We start from the raw sequence: 10,000 nt of genomic DNA on the forward strand, positions 1-10,000 counted from the left end.
ACGAAAAATCTCGCTGCATACCATCACAAATTTAATGTATATGAGTACGGTATCCCTCACGTTTTATTTCATTGCACATGTTATAAATTTTAAACAGAGAAGAAGCAGGTTATGGTAGGCAATTTTATCCTTTTTTAGAACCACACTTAAGAGGCGGAGTTCATGCTGGAACTCCTCGATCTTTGTAACGTTTTTATATGATCTACAGGTTTTTCTCCGTGAGTGTCGTTTTATCCTTCTACTGTGTCGTCCATTAAAATGACTGTGGAATGTTGCCATTTTTATTGGATTACTGCGTCGTTCATCGAAATAAGACTGTCATGTTGGTATTTGCGAGCGCGTGTGACGTCCATCAAAATGCCTGTGCTATGTTTGCATTTCAATTGGTTTACAGCGTCTTCGATGAAAATGACTAGCTGTGCAATATTGGCCTTTAAATTATTTAATTGCGTCGTCCATCAGGAATGCCTGTGCCTTACTGGAATTTCAATTACTTTCGGACTTCGTCCATCGAAAAGACTGATGGCATGATTGTCCCTTGGATTTTCTTATAAAGCCGTCCACGGAAAAGACTGCTTGGCTACTCTTTGCCTACCGTATATAGATGCATAAGCTCCAGTCTTGTTAAACTTTTCTGCTGCTTTTGTCTTTTTGCAAAGAGGTGCTTATTCCGGGACGGCCCCTATATACATTGTATACTGCGTATTTCGGTTGGAAACGCGTTGTGATGAAACATTTCACAAGGGGGTGAGTTCAACTATCTTTCATCTAGAGACAAGGGACATTGAAAAATTACACCGCATATTAATTAATCATTAATTAATAACTGACATGAAAATTTGCTCCCGTAGTTTTTGTCCGGAGCTGTTTCATGCAGTTACGGTCAATAACGAAAGGAAAACAATCGTTGTAATGGGAGGGAGGGGGGGGGGGGGAAGTCATAAGATTATTATTTACTGACAAAACCAAAATTTCCAACAACTTACGCTGGCTGGGAAGGGTCTCAACATGATAGGTGCCGTTGGTTGGTGCCCCGCACAGTGAAATATCTCTTCCTGGCTGAGAAAAGGCCTCAAACTAATAGATGCTGGCTGGCAACTTCGGAAAATAATCTATTGCTAGGTGGCTCTGAAGGGCGGATAATTTTTTCCCAGAGTAGTAAAATATTAACCGAAAATATGTTAACGGACGCCCACAGATCGTCTAAGTCGATAACGCATACATTCCGAACAATTGTTGGTTGGGTACTCCTGGTAAGGCCACAGAAGCTTTTTTTAATTTCAAAAGGCAGGACAATTGGTCCCAACGGTCTTAATATCCTCCAAGAAACGTATAAGATTTCAGTTTACTATTTACAGTTACTTCCGTTATTTTTCGGTTACTCTTAGGATTTGAATTCAAATTTGTCGTAACTATCATATTTGATCACATTTTTCCAGTATTACGTCAACATCCACTTACTATATATATGTACATAGAAGAAATCCAATGCAGATTCTCATTGTAGCTGAAGAAGGCGGGTTTCGCCAGCCAAAATATAGTACATCACTAAAATCAAATCTACGTTGTACCGGCTCTTCCTTGAAATATTTACCTTCTATATCGCCGATATATGGGAGTAGCCCCGACCGAGCTTTAAACCGAGTAGACATTAAGGGTTTGTTATGGCTACAACTGATTGAATGCATTTTAAGTCGTCATTTGCTTTGTGACACTCTCAATTTTGAATCTAAGCGGGTTCAAAAACTAAAACCTTCTCCCTTCAGGAACAGTTCAAGAAAGAAATAATTTTATTACACCCCTCAAGCTAATGTTCCTTATTATTTATTACACCTAGCAAGCTAATATTACTAAATACCTTGCAATCTTCCTCTTTAAAACCCTTTGAGCAGGAATAATGAATCTGGCTGAAAAAAAAAGGTAAGGGATAAATAATACTGGTGGATGATTTGGATGCGTCATTTGCAACTGACCATGAGTGACGGTGGTCACTTCAGAAAATAAGCATGTAGGGAATTCTGACATAGTCGCTAACTTGATCCAAAAAGCAACAAAAAAAAAAAGCAAAAATCATCAGCACTGGCTTATCACACATAAATTACTCATCCGTGTTCTTAAGAAATGAGTAACAATGAGCAGCTTACCAAAACGGATGCTACTCAATGCGAGGTCCTCGACGACAAAGAAATGATCCTGCATAATTTGGTGATTTAATATGGTTATCAATGCATTATCGAATCTCGTACGTAAACTTTTAACTTTCATAGCAAAATTCCCTTATGCCTAGTATGCAATAAAAATGTAGAACGTGAGCGTGAAGGCTGAAAAGTTCTAAAGAGAACTAACAAATGGAGCAGCAAGGAGAAGTCATTTCATACTCGAGCAAACTGCGCAACTGATCAGTGAAGCAGTCCAAGTTGAACACTGATCGAGGTGAGATGACTGTTTCATTCCTCCAAACAACTCAAGTAATGGTTTCGTTAGGCAAGGTTCAAAGTTGTAACGAGAACGCATACATTCTACGAGGCTCTGGTCTTGCTTAGCTTTAAGTAAGACTTCAAAGTGAGAAGACATTAAGGGTTTGTTATGGCTAAAACTGATTGAATGCATTTTTAATCGTCATTTGCTTTGTGACACCCTTAATTTGAATCTAAACGGGTTCAAAAACAAAACCTTCTCCCTTCAGGAACAATTTAAGATAAACCATTTACTTACTTTCTCAACGTGTAAGGAAAGAATGGAGGGCAGTATATAGTTCGATTACACAAGAAAGAAAAAAAATTATTATACCCCTCAAGCTAATGTTCCTTATTAGTTCAAAACCACAGACATGTAACTTATTACAGCCAGCAAGCTAATATTACTAAATACCTTGCAGTGTTCCTCTTTAACACCCTTTGAGCAGGAATAACGAATCTGGCTGAAAAGAAAATTTAAGGGATAAATAATACTGGTGGATGATTTGGATGCGTTATTTGCAACTGACCATGAGTGACGGTGGTCAGTTCAGAAAATGAACATGTAGGGAATTCTGACATAGTCGCTAACTTGATCCAAAGTAAGTAAAGAAAAAAACAACAAAAAGTAACGCAAAAATCATCAGCAATGGTTTATCACACATAAATTACTTATCCGTGTTCTTAAGAAATGAGTAACAATGAGCAGCTTACCAAAACGGATGCTAATCAATGCGAGGTCCTCGGCGACAATCAATGATCCTGCAAAATTTGATGATTTCTCGTGGTTATCCATGCATTATCGAATCTTGTACGTAAACTTTTAACTTTCATAACAAAATTCCCTTATGCCTAGTATGCAATAAAAATGTAGAACTGGAGCGGAAAGCTGAAAAGTTCTCAAGAGGACTAACAAATGGAGCAGCAAGGAGAAGTCATTTCATACTCGAGCAAACTGCGCAACTGATCAGTGAGGCAGTCCAAGTTGAACACTGATCGAGGTGAGATGACTGTTCCATTCCTCCAAACAACTCAAGTAATGGTTTCGTTAGGCAAGGTTCAAAGTTGTAACGAGAATGCATACATTCTACGAGGCTCTGGTCTTGCTTAGCTTTAAGTAAGACTTCAAAGTGAGTAGGCATTAAGGATTTGTTGTTGTGGATTCAAAAACGAAAACCTGGAAAACCCTCTCTGTTCAGGAACAATTCAAGATACATCATTTATTTACTTTCTCGATGTGTAAGGAAAGAATGGAGGGCAGTATATAGTTCGATCACACAAGAAAGAAATAAAATATCACAGTGAACCCTCAAGCTAACTGTTGCGTATTACCTTGCAACGACAGACAAATATCTGATTACACCTAGCAAGCTAATATTACCAAATACCTTGCAACGTTCCTCTTTAAAACGTTTTGAGCAGGAATAATGGATCCGGCTGAACAAAAAATTAAGGGATAAATAATACTGGTGGATCATTTGGGTGCGTCATTCGCAACTGATCATGAGTGACGGTGGTCATGATCACTTTAGAAAATAAACAGCAGGAATTCTGACATTATTAGTGGCTAACTTGATCCAAACTGAGTAAAGGAAAACCCCAAAAAGTAACGCAAAATTCATCAGAACTGGTTTTTTACACATAAATTACTTGTTCGTGTTATTAAGAAACGAGTAACAATAAGCAACTTACCAAAACGAATGCTAATCGACGCAAGTTCCTCGACAACAAAATAATGACTCTGCAAAATTTGATGATTTAATTTGGTTATCCATGCATTAAGAAATCTTAAACTTTCATAACACAAATTATTTATGCGTAGTATGCAAAAAGAGTGGAACTAGAGCGGAAAGCTGAAAAGTTCTCAAGAGAACGGATCGAGGTGAGATGACGGTTCATGATTTCTCCGAACAACTCAAAATATACATGGTTTCGTTCGGCGAGATTCAAGGTTGAAATGAGAATGCATGCATTATACAAGGCTCTGGTCTTCTTTAGCTTTAACTAAGACTTTAAGCGAGTAGACATTAAGGGTTTGTTACTTGGCTAAAACTGATTGAATGTATTCTTAATCGTCATTTACTTTGTGACACCCTAAATTTTGAATCTAAGTGGATTCAAAAACCAAAGCTTTCTCCCTTCGGGAACAATTCAAGGTACGTATCATTTACTTACTTTCTCGATGTGTAAGGAAAGAATGGTGGGCAGTATATGGTTCGATCACTCAAGAAACAAATAATTTATTACACCCCTCAAGCTAATGTTACTTACTACCTTTATATGTTGCTAGAGTCGTTACAAACTCTTAAGCAGAAATAATGAATCTCGCCGCTAATGAATTAATGGATAAGCAACATTGGTTTATTGTTTGCGTGCGTGCGTCAGTTACAACTGAATGACCGTGACCGTTACAAAATAAACGTAAAAACAATACCGACATACACGCATAACGCATGATACAACACAAGTTGCGTTGACGACGGGCAACGAGCGAAGGACAACTGAAAAAGCAGAGTTCTAGGCATGAATCGAACCATTTAGCTACGACCTCTTTAACACCGGTCACATGCCGTAACGATGCCGCATGTAACGATGCCGCATTGTGGCAGTGTGTGACATTCTTGTAATAGTGTAATCCGGGGGGAAGGGGGGGGGGGGGGTACTGCCATATATGGACAATATAGGTATGTGGTACTCTAGGATAGAGTATATAAATCATAGCCTTTCGGTCTAGAATAGGGTATCATTTTTCACGAAACTGACCAGTCGGTTGGAGATTTTATCAAGACTAAGGAAACCAGAAATTCCCACTCAGTCAAGAATATAAAAAAATCAAATCGGCAAAGTTTAAGTTTACGTAACTCAGCCTCAACACTGTCAATAAATGGCTATCATGAAACACCTCTGGATATTATTAACTGTCAAGAATCGGAATTTAGACGGAAATCGGTGGGAGTTTACTCTAGTATAGGGTAGCAAAATTCAACTGAACTAGCTCTGGCATAGGCTAAGGCTTCCAGGGTCCCAGCGGCACACCCCCACCCAGAAATTCCTAAAGTGCCCCCCCCCCCTCCCCCCACCGGAGTGTAATCGACTCTTGTTATTTTATGAGAAGACAATTCAGAAAATCGATCTTGTTGGACTGCTCGACGTAGACGCGATCTGAATTAAAAAGTATTATAAGACCAGCATTTGTCTCGCCCTCTTTCTCTTTAACGTTTAAAATAAGGCATAAAACGTTACAGATGCTCAACCCATAGAGCTACTAGAATTCACTGGAGAGCTTCAGACTGTAAGGTCGTTAATATCTCTCGGCCCATTACAACTTTCATCATTCATGTATTTTTAATAAGAATTTTGGGCGCTTGCCGGACTTTGTAGAGCCCGCAGCTAACGGGACACATTGTCCATTAAGGACCTAGATTAACAACCTAGCCTCCCTAGGAGTTCTAGTTTTTTTGCATATGAAATACCAAAAAATCTTACTAAAGTTTTACTAAGTTTAAATATGGTGTTACCAGAACTTGACAATTTATGAAAGCTAACCATCGAGTCAGCGATCAGACCTAATCACGAGAGATCAGTGCCTAACCCGGCAATTATTCTCTGCCTAAAGAGGGTGTTATTTATCTGTCAAAGCGGGTTAACACCGAGGCTGTCTGTATATGCGTCATAAAGTGTCTCATCTTATTTTGGAGTATCCATTGCCCGGGATCCATTGTAGTCATAACCATAATAATTGAGGAGCCAGGCATTGGATCTTAGACACCTTTCGTTGTTGCGGTTGACGGAGTAGTTCATTCGCCTTTCACCAATTTTATGATGTGACCCGGAATCAACGCCATATGTGGGTTGAGTTTATCCCCGAATACATTCTCCCGTTTTCCACTCTCGTCGAAAAGACGTTTGATTCGATCTATTTCAATTCTATGTGATTTGATTTCATTCACAGTTTTTTCAATTAGGGGCCAAGAATGCTGGAGTTCAACGATCTCATCAACAACTGTATGTTAGTGGGTCACGTGATTAAGAAGGTGAAGCGGATAACTTCTCTGAACGGTTTGTGCGATGAGATTTCCTTTCATATAAGCTGAATGCGTGTCATTCACTGTTGTTCTACTGAATGATGGATTGCTCGAGTTTTCTTTCTGTAAACTATATGACCTTGCGAAACAAGTTGGAAGCCCATGGAATAAGAGAGACTCCTTTAATCATAGTTAGTTTTTAAATAGGCACCAGTATGTTGAATTGCATGGGTGTTTTATCAAGGTTAAACCCACGAGGCGAAGGCGAGTGATTTTTAGACCCGATAATACAAGTAAATGTGAGCGAATTTTGTGGAAACATCCGACCCAAGGCACTTCTTAGCTTGTCAACAATTCCCGAAATCATTTGTTGTTCTCGCTCGTCCCCCGAGTCAAGGGTTTTGCAATTTTTCCTGCTTTCTCTCATTCGCCCACTACACAAAAACGTTTTTCCAGTGTTATGTGCTTTTTTATGGTGTTTTCATACACCGTGGAACCAGACAGCATTGTTTGAAAAACAGCCGCAAAACAATTTCTTCACTGTTGCTAATTATTTTAAGTAATTTTGCCCGGGGCAATTACCAATGTTAACGAGTAATGCCCTATGCCATTGCCCTGTATGTTATTAAACTGACAATAAATTTTCAAGTTTTCTCTCCTACGGACGTCCTGTACACGACTTCAAATTTGGTCATTTCACGTCGTCGTCAGGACAAGAACGGCAAAGAAATGTATCAAAATGTGAAACACACGTTCGGGTCGTGCAGAGCCTGTGTTTTTGTTCCAGCATTAAGCCCATTGTTTTATGACGCTCTGGTAGCCGTCGTGCTTACGTCAGCTTCATAGTAGCGACCTTACGATAGGGCGACGACAACGGCTACAAAGCCTACAATAGACTTAATGAACAAAAAAAAAAGGCTCTGTACGACATGCCTTTTGCATTTTGGTACATTTCTTTGGCGTCCTCGCCCTCGTCCTGACAAGGAGGTGAATTGACTAATTTTAAGGTTGTGTAGATGACGTGATAACCCGACGAAATATCTTCCCAAACAACCACACTATTCATGCCAATTTTATTCCCGCAATGTTGACAAACATTTTCCATTCCCAACGACTTGGAGTTATCACGAAATTATTACAATAACGGGAAATAATATTTTTAGACAACCTTCTCCCTGGCGTTGACGTCGTCCTTGCATAAGGTCCCTAATCAATCAGCCCAATCTACTTTGGATCGCTAATCTCTTGATAGATCAAACGGAAATTGCTGTTTGTTCTTGCACTCAAAATAATCAAACGGGTAGCTTTATCTTTGTCAGAGAATGCTGTCTTTAAAATATAACGGTTCATGCACAACACAATGGCAACAACTCTTTCTGGTGAGCGGGGATTAGGTTATACAGTGTAATGATGATTATGGAAAAGCTAAGATGTAACTAGGAAGGTTGACTTAGCGTCAACAAACTTTGGAATAAACTTTTATAGTAATGTTGGAAGGTCTACTAGAAACTCTTTTCTTTTTTTGGGTTAAAATAGAAATGTGACATTTGCGGTTGGTAATGCAAAAGGATTTCATTTTGATTCAAGGTCTTCTTTTCAGGGTAAATTCACCAGTTCAATTTTATCCAGAAAACATGAATGCCAGTAGTTGTTTTCCTTGAAAAATGTTCTAAGCATAAATACGTTTGACAAGGTATGCAAGGGAGCAGGTATAGAATTTTCACACACAAAAATAAAATGATTATTTTTATTTCTTCATAAAATGTGACTGGTTTTACGGTTAAAATTTCAAAAACGCTTGCTTCCTTCAAGGAGGGACTACGTTTTTGCAAAAGTAGACCGTGTAGCACTTATGTTTAGACAGACTTCACTGATTAGAGTGTAATGTGCGAGTGCCATCTATCTACCCCATATGAACCATGTGAGCGTTAGCCCTACTGATGGAAATGGGCCCACACAAGGACAGAGAAAAACTCAGACCAGGGTGGTAATTGAACCCACGACCTTCGGGTTACATCACCACTGCTCTACTGACTGAGCTACAAGGTCAGACGGGAGTACACCGTGGAAACTGACGATGTTAAAGTCACGGCAATGAACATGTACAAGTACAAGGAGGGATTACGTTTTTGCAAACGTTGGCCTTGTAGCACTTATATTTAGACAGACTTAACTGATTAGAGTGTAATGTGAAGTGCTAAGTATCTACCCCACATGAACCATGTTTTTCTCTTTCCTTGTGTGGGCCCATTTCCATCAGTATGGCTAACGCTCACATGGTTCATATGGGGTAGATACTTAGCACTTCACATTACACTCTAATCAGTTAAGTCTGTCTAAATATAAGTGCTACACGCCCAACGTCAATTGATATGGGGAGAGACATACTTTCCATTTTTCGACACCGAAAAAATTAAACGGAGAAATTCTACTCATATTCTGACTGGATTGCCCTATATGACAACTCAGTAAAAATAACGAGGGCAAAATATCAACTCCGTCGGTATTTCTTCTGGAAATTCCAAGTAATTAAGTTAGACAAAGCATAGTTTATGCTGTGATTTCGTCCTGAGCTTTTATGAAATATTGACGGGCAAACTATCGAGGTCACAGAAGCCATAGCCAAGAGCATTTGTCGTTGAGTAGGTTGAAGTCTTTTTCCAGACATTGGGCACCAGCCAAAAGGTAAGCAAATGTTACGTTAAACGATGTTATTGAAGCTACCTTTGACGAAGCTCGACCATCTTTTCATTTCCCGGTCCCAGACTCTGAAGAAACTATCAACCTAAAAATCATGCTTTGCGCGCCTTTGCGATGGCCATGGCTTCTATGACTAAGACGTTATTGTTATGGTTAATACACTCACCACTTATGCCGCCGTCTGTCAAGTTTCCAAGGAATATTATTGGCATGAAATTATCTGTTTCTTGAGAAATATCGATGTATAAATGTGAGTATCTCATAGGCAGCGCACACTCAAGCTGTACATACTGTATTGACGGCAGCAGAGAACGTAGAGATAGTGAGAATAGTCAGTCCTTTTAACTAACAATTATTCGCCGAAGGAGAAGTGATTATCGGTGAATACTAACCGAGACGAAGTCGAGGTGAATATTCACCGATAATCACTGAGCCTGAGGCGAATAATTGTTTTAGTATAAATACACAGGTGATTATTTAAAAAAAGAGAAAAAAAAATTCAACGCGAAAATCATCTTCACTTACAGTGGCAAAACGACTGCTGGCAGCCATTTTGTCCGTCGAGGTGATTATCGGCTGATAATCCGAGATAGCGAGCCAATGAGAGCGCGCGATTTTGTGTAATCACCTGTTTATTTATACTAATTTGGAATATTGACAGCGATAATCTACACTGAGGCTGTATCCTACAATGAAATTAAGTGTGACAATGTTCAAAGCATTCCTCTTTCACCATGACCTCACCAAATTCTAAAATCAAAAACGCCGGGTTTTCTGAATTTTTATGTGTGCCACCTTGAAGGTAATCAGGAATGACAT

General features: G+C 39.2%; 1 protein-coding gene across 1 annotated transcript in view; it reads right to left on the bottom strand.

The window, feature by feature from the left end:
* The window catches only part of LOC138000954 (vascular endothelial growth factor receptor 1-like), a 99,722-nt gene extending 95,409 nt beyond the window's left edge, over positions 1–4,313 (bottom strand). Inside the window, exons 1-5 of the mRNA XM_068847622.1 lie at positions 4,149–4,313; positions 3,845–3,893; positions 3,171–3,218; positions 2,872–2,920; positions 1,859–1,907 (exon numbers count right to left, since the gene is read on the bottom strand). The gene's annotated coding sequence lies outside the window, so the exon portion shown is untranslated. The remainder of the gene's footprint in view (positions 1–1,858; positions 1,908–2,871; positions 2,921–3,170; positions 3,219–3,844; positions 3,894–4,148) is intronic.
* Between the last annotated feature and the right edge of the window lie 5,687 nt (positions 4,314–10,000).

Source organism: Montipora foliosa, chromosome 4 (assembly GCF_036669935.1).
Source record: "Montipora foliosa isolate CH-2021 chromosome 4, ASM3666993v2, whole genome shotgun sequence".
Classification (NCBI taxonomy): domain Eukaryota; kingdom Metazoa; phylum Cnidaria; class Anthozoa; order Scleractinia; family Acroporidae; genus Montipora; species Montipora foliosa.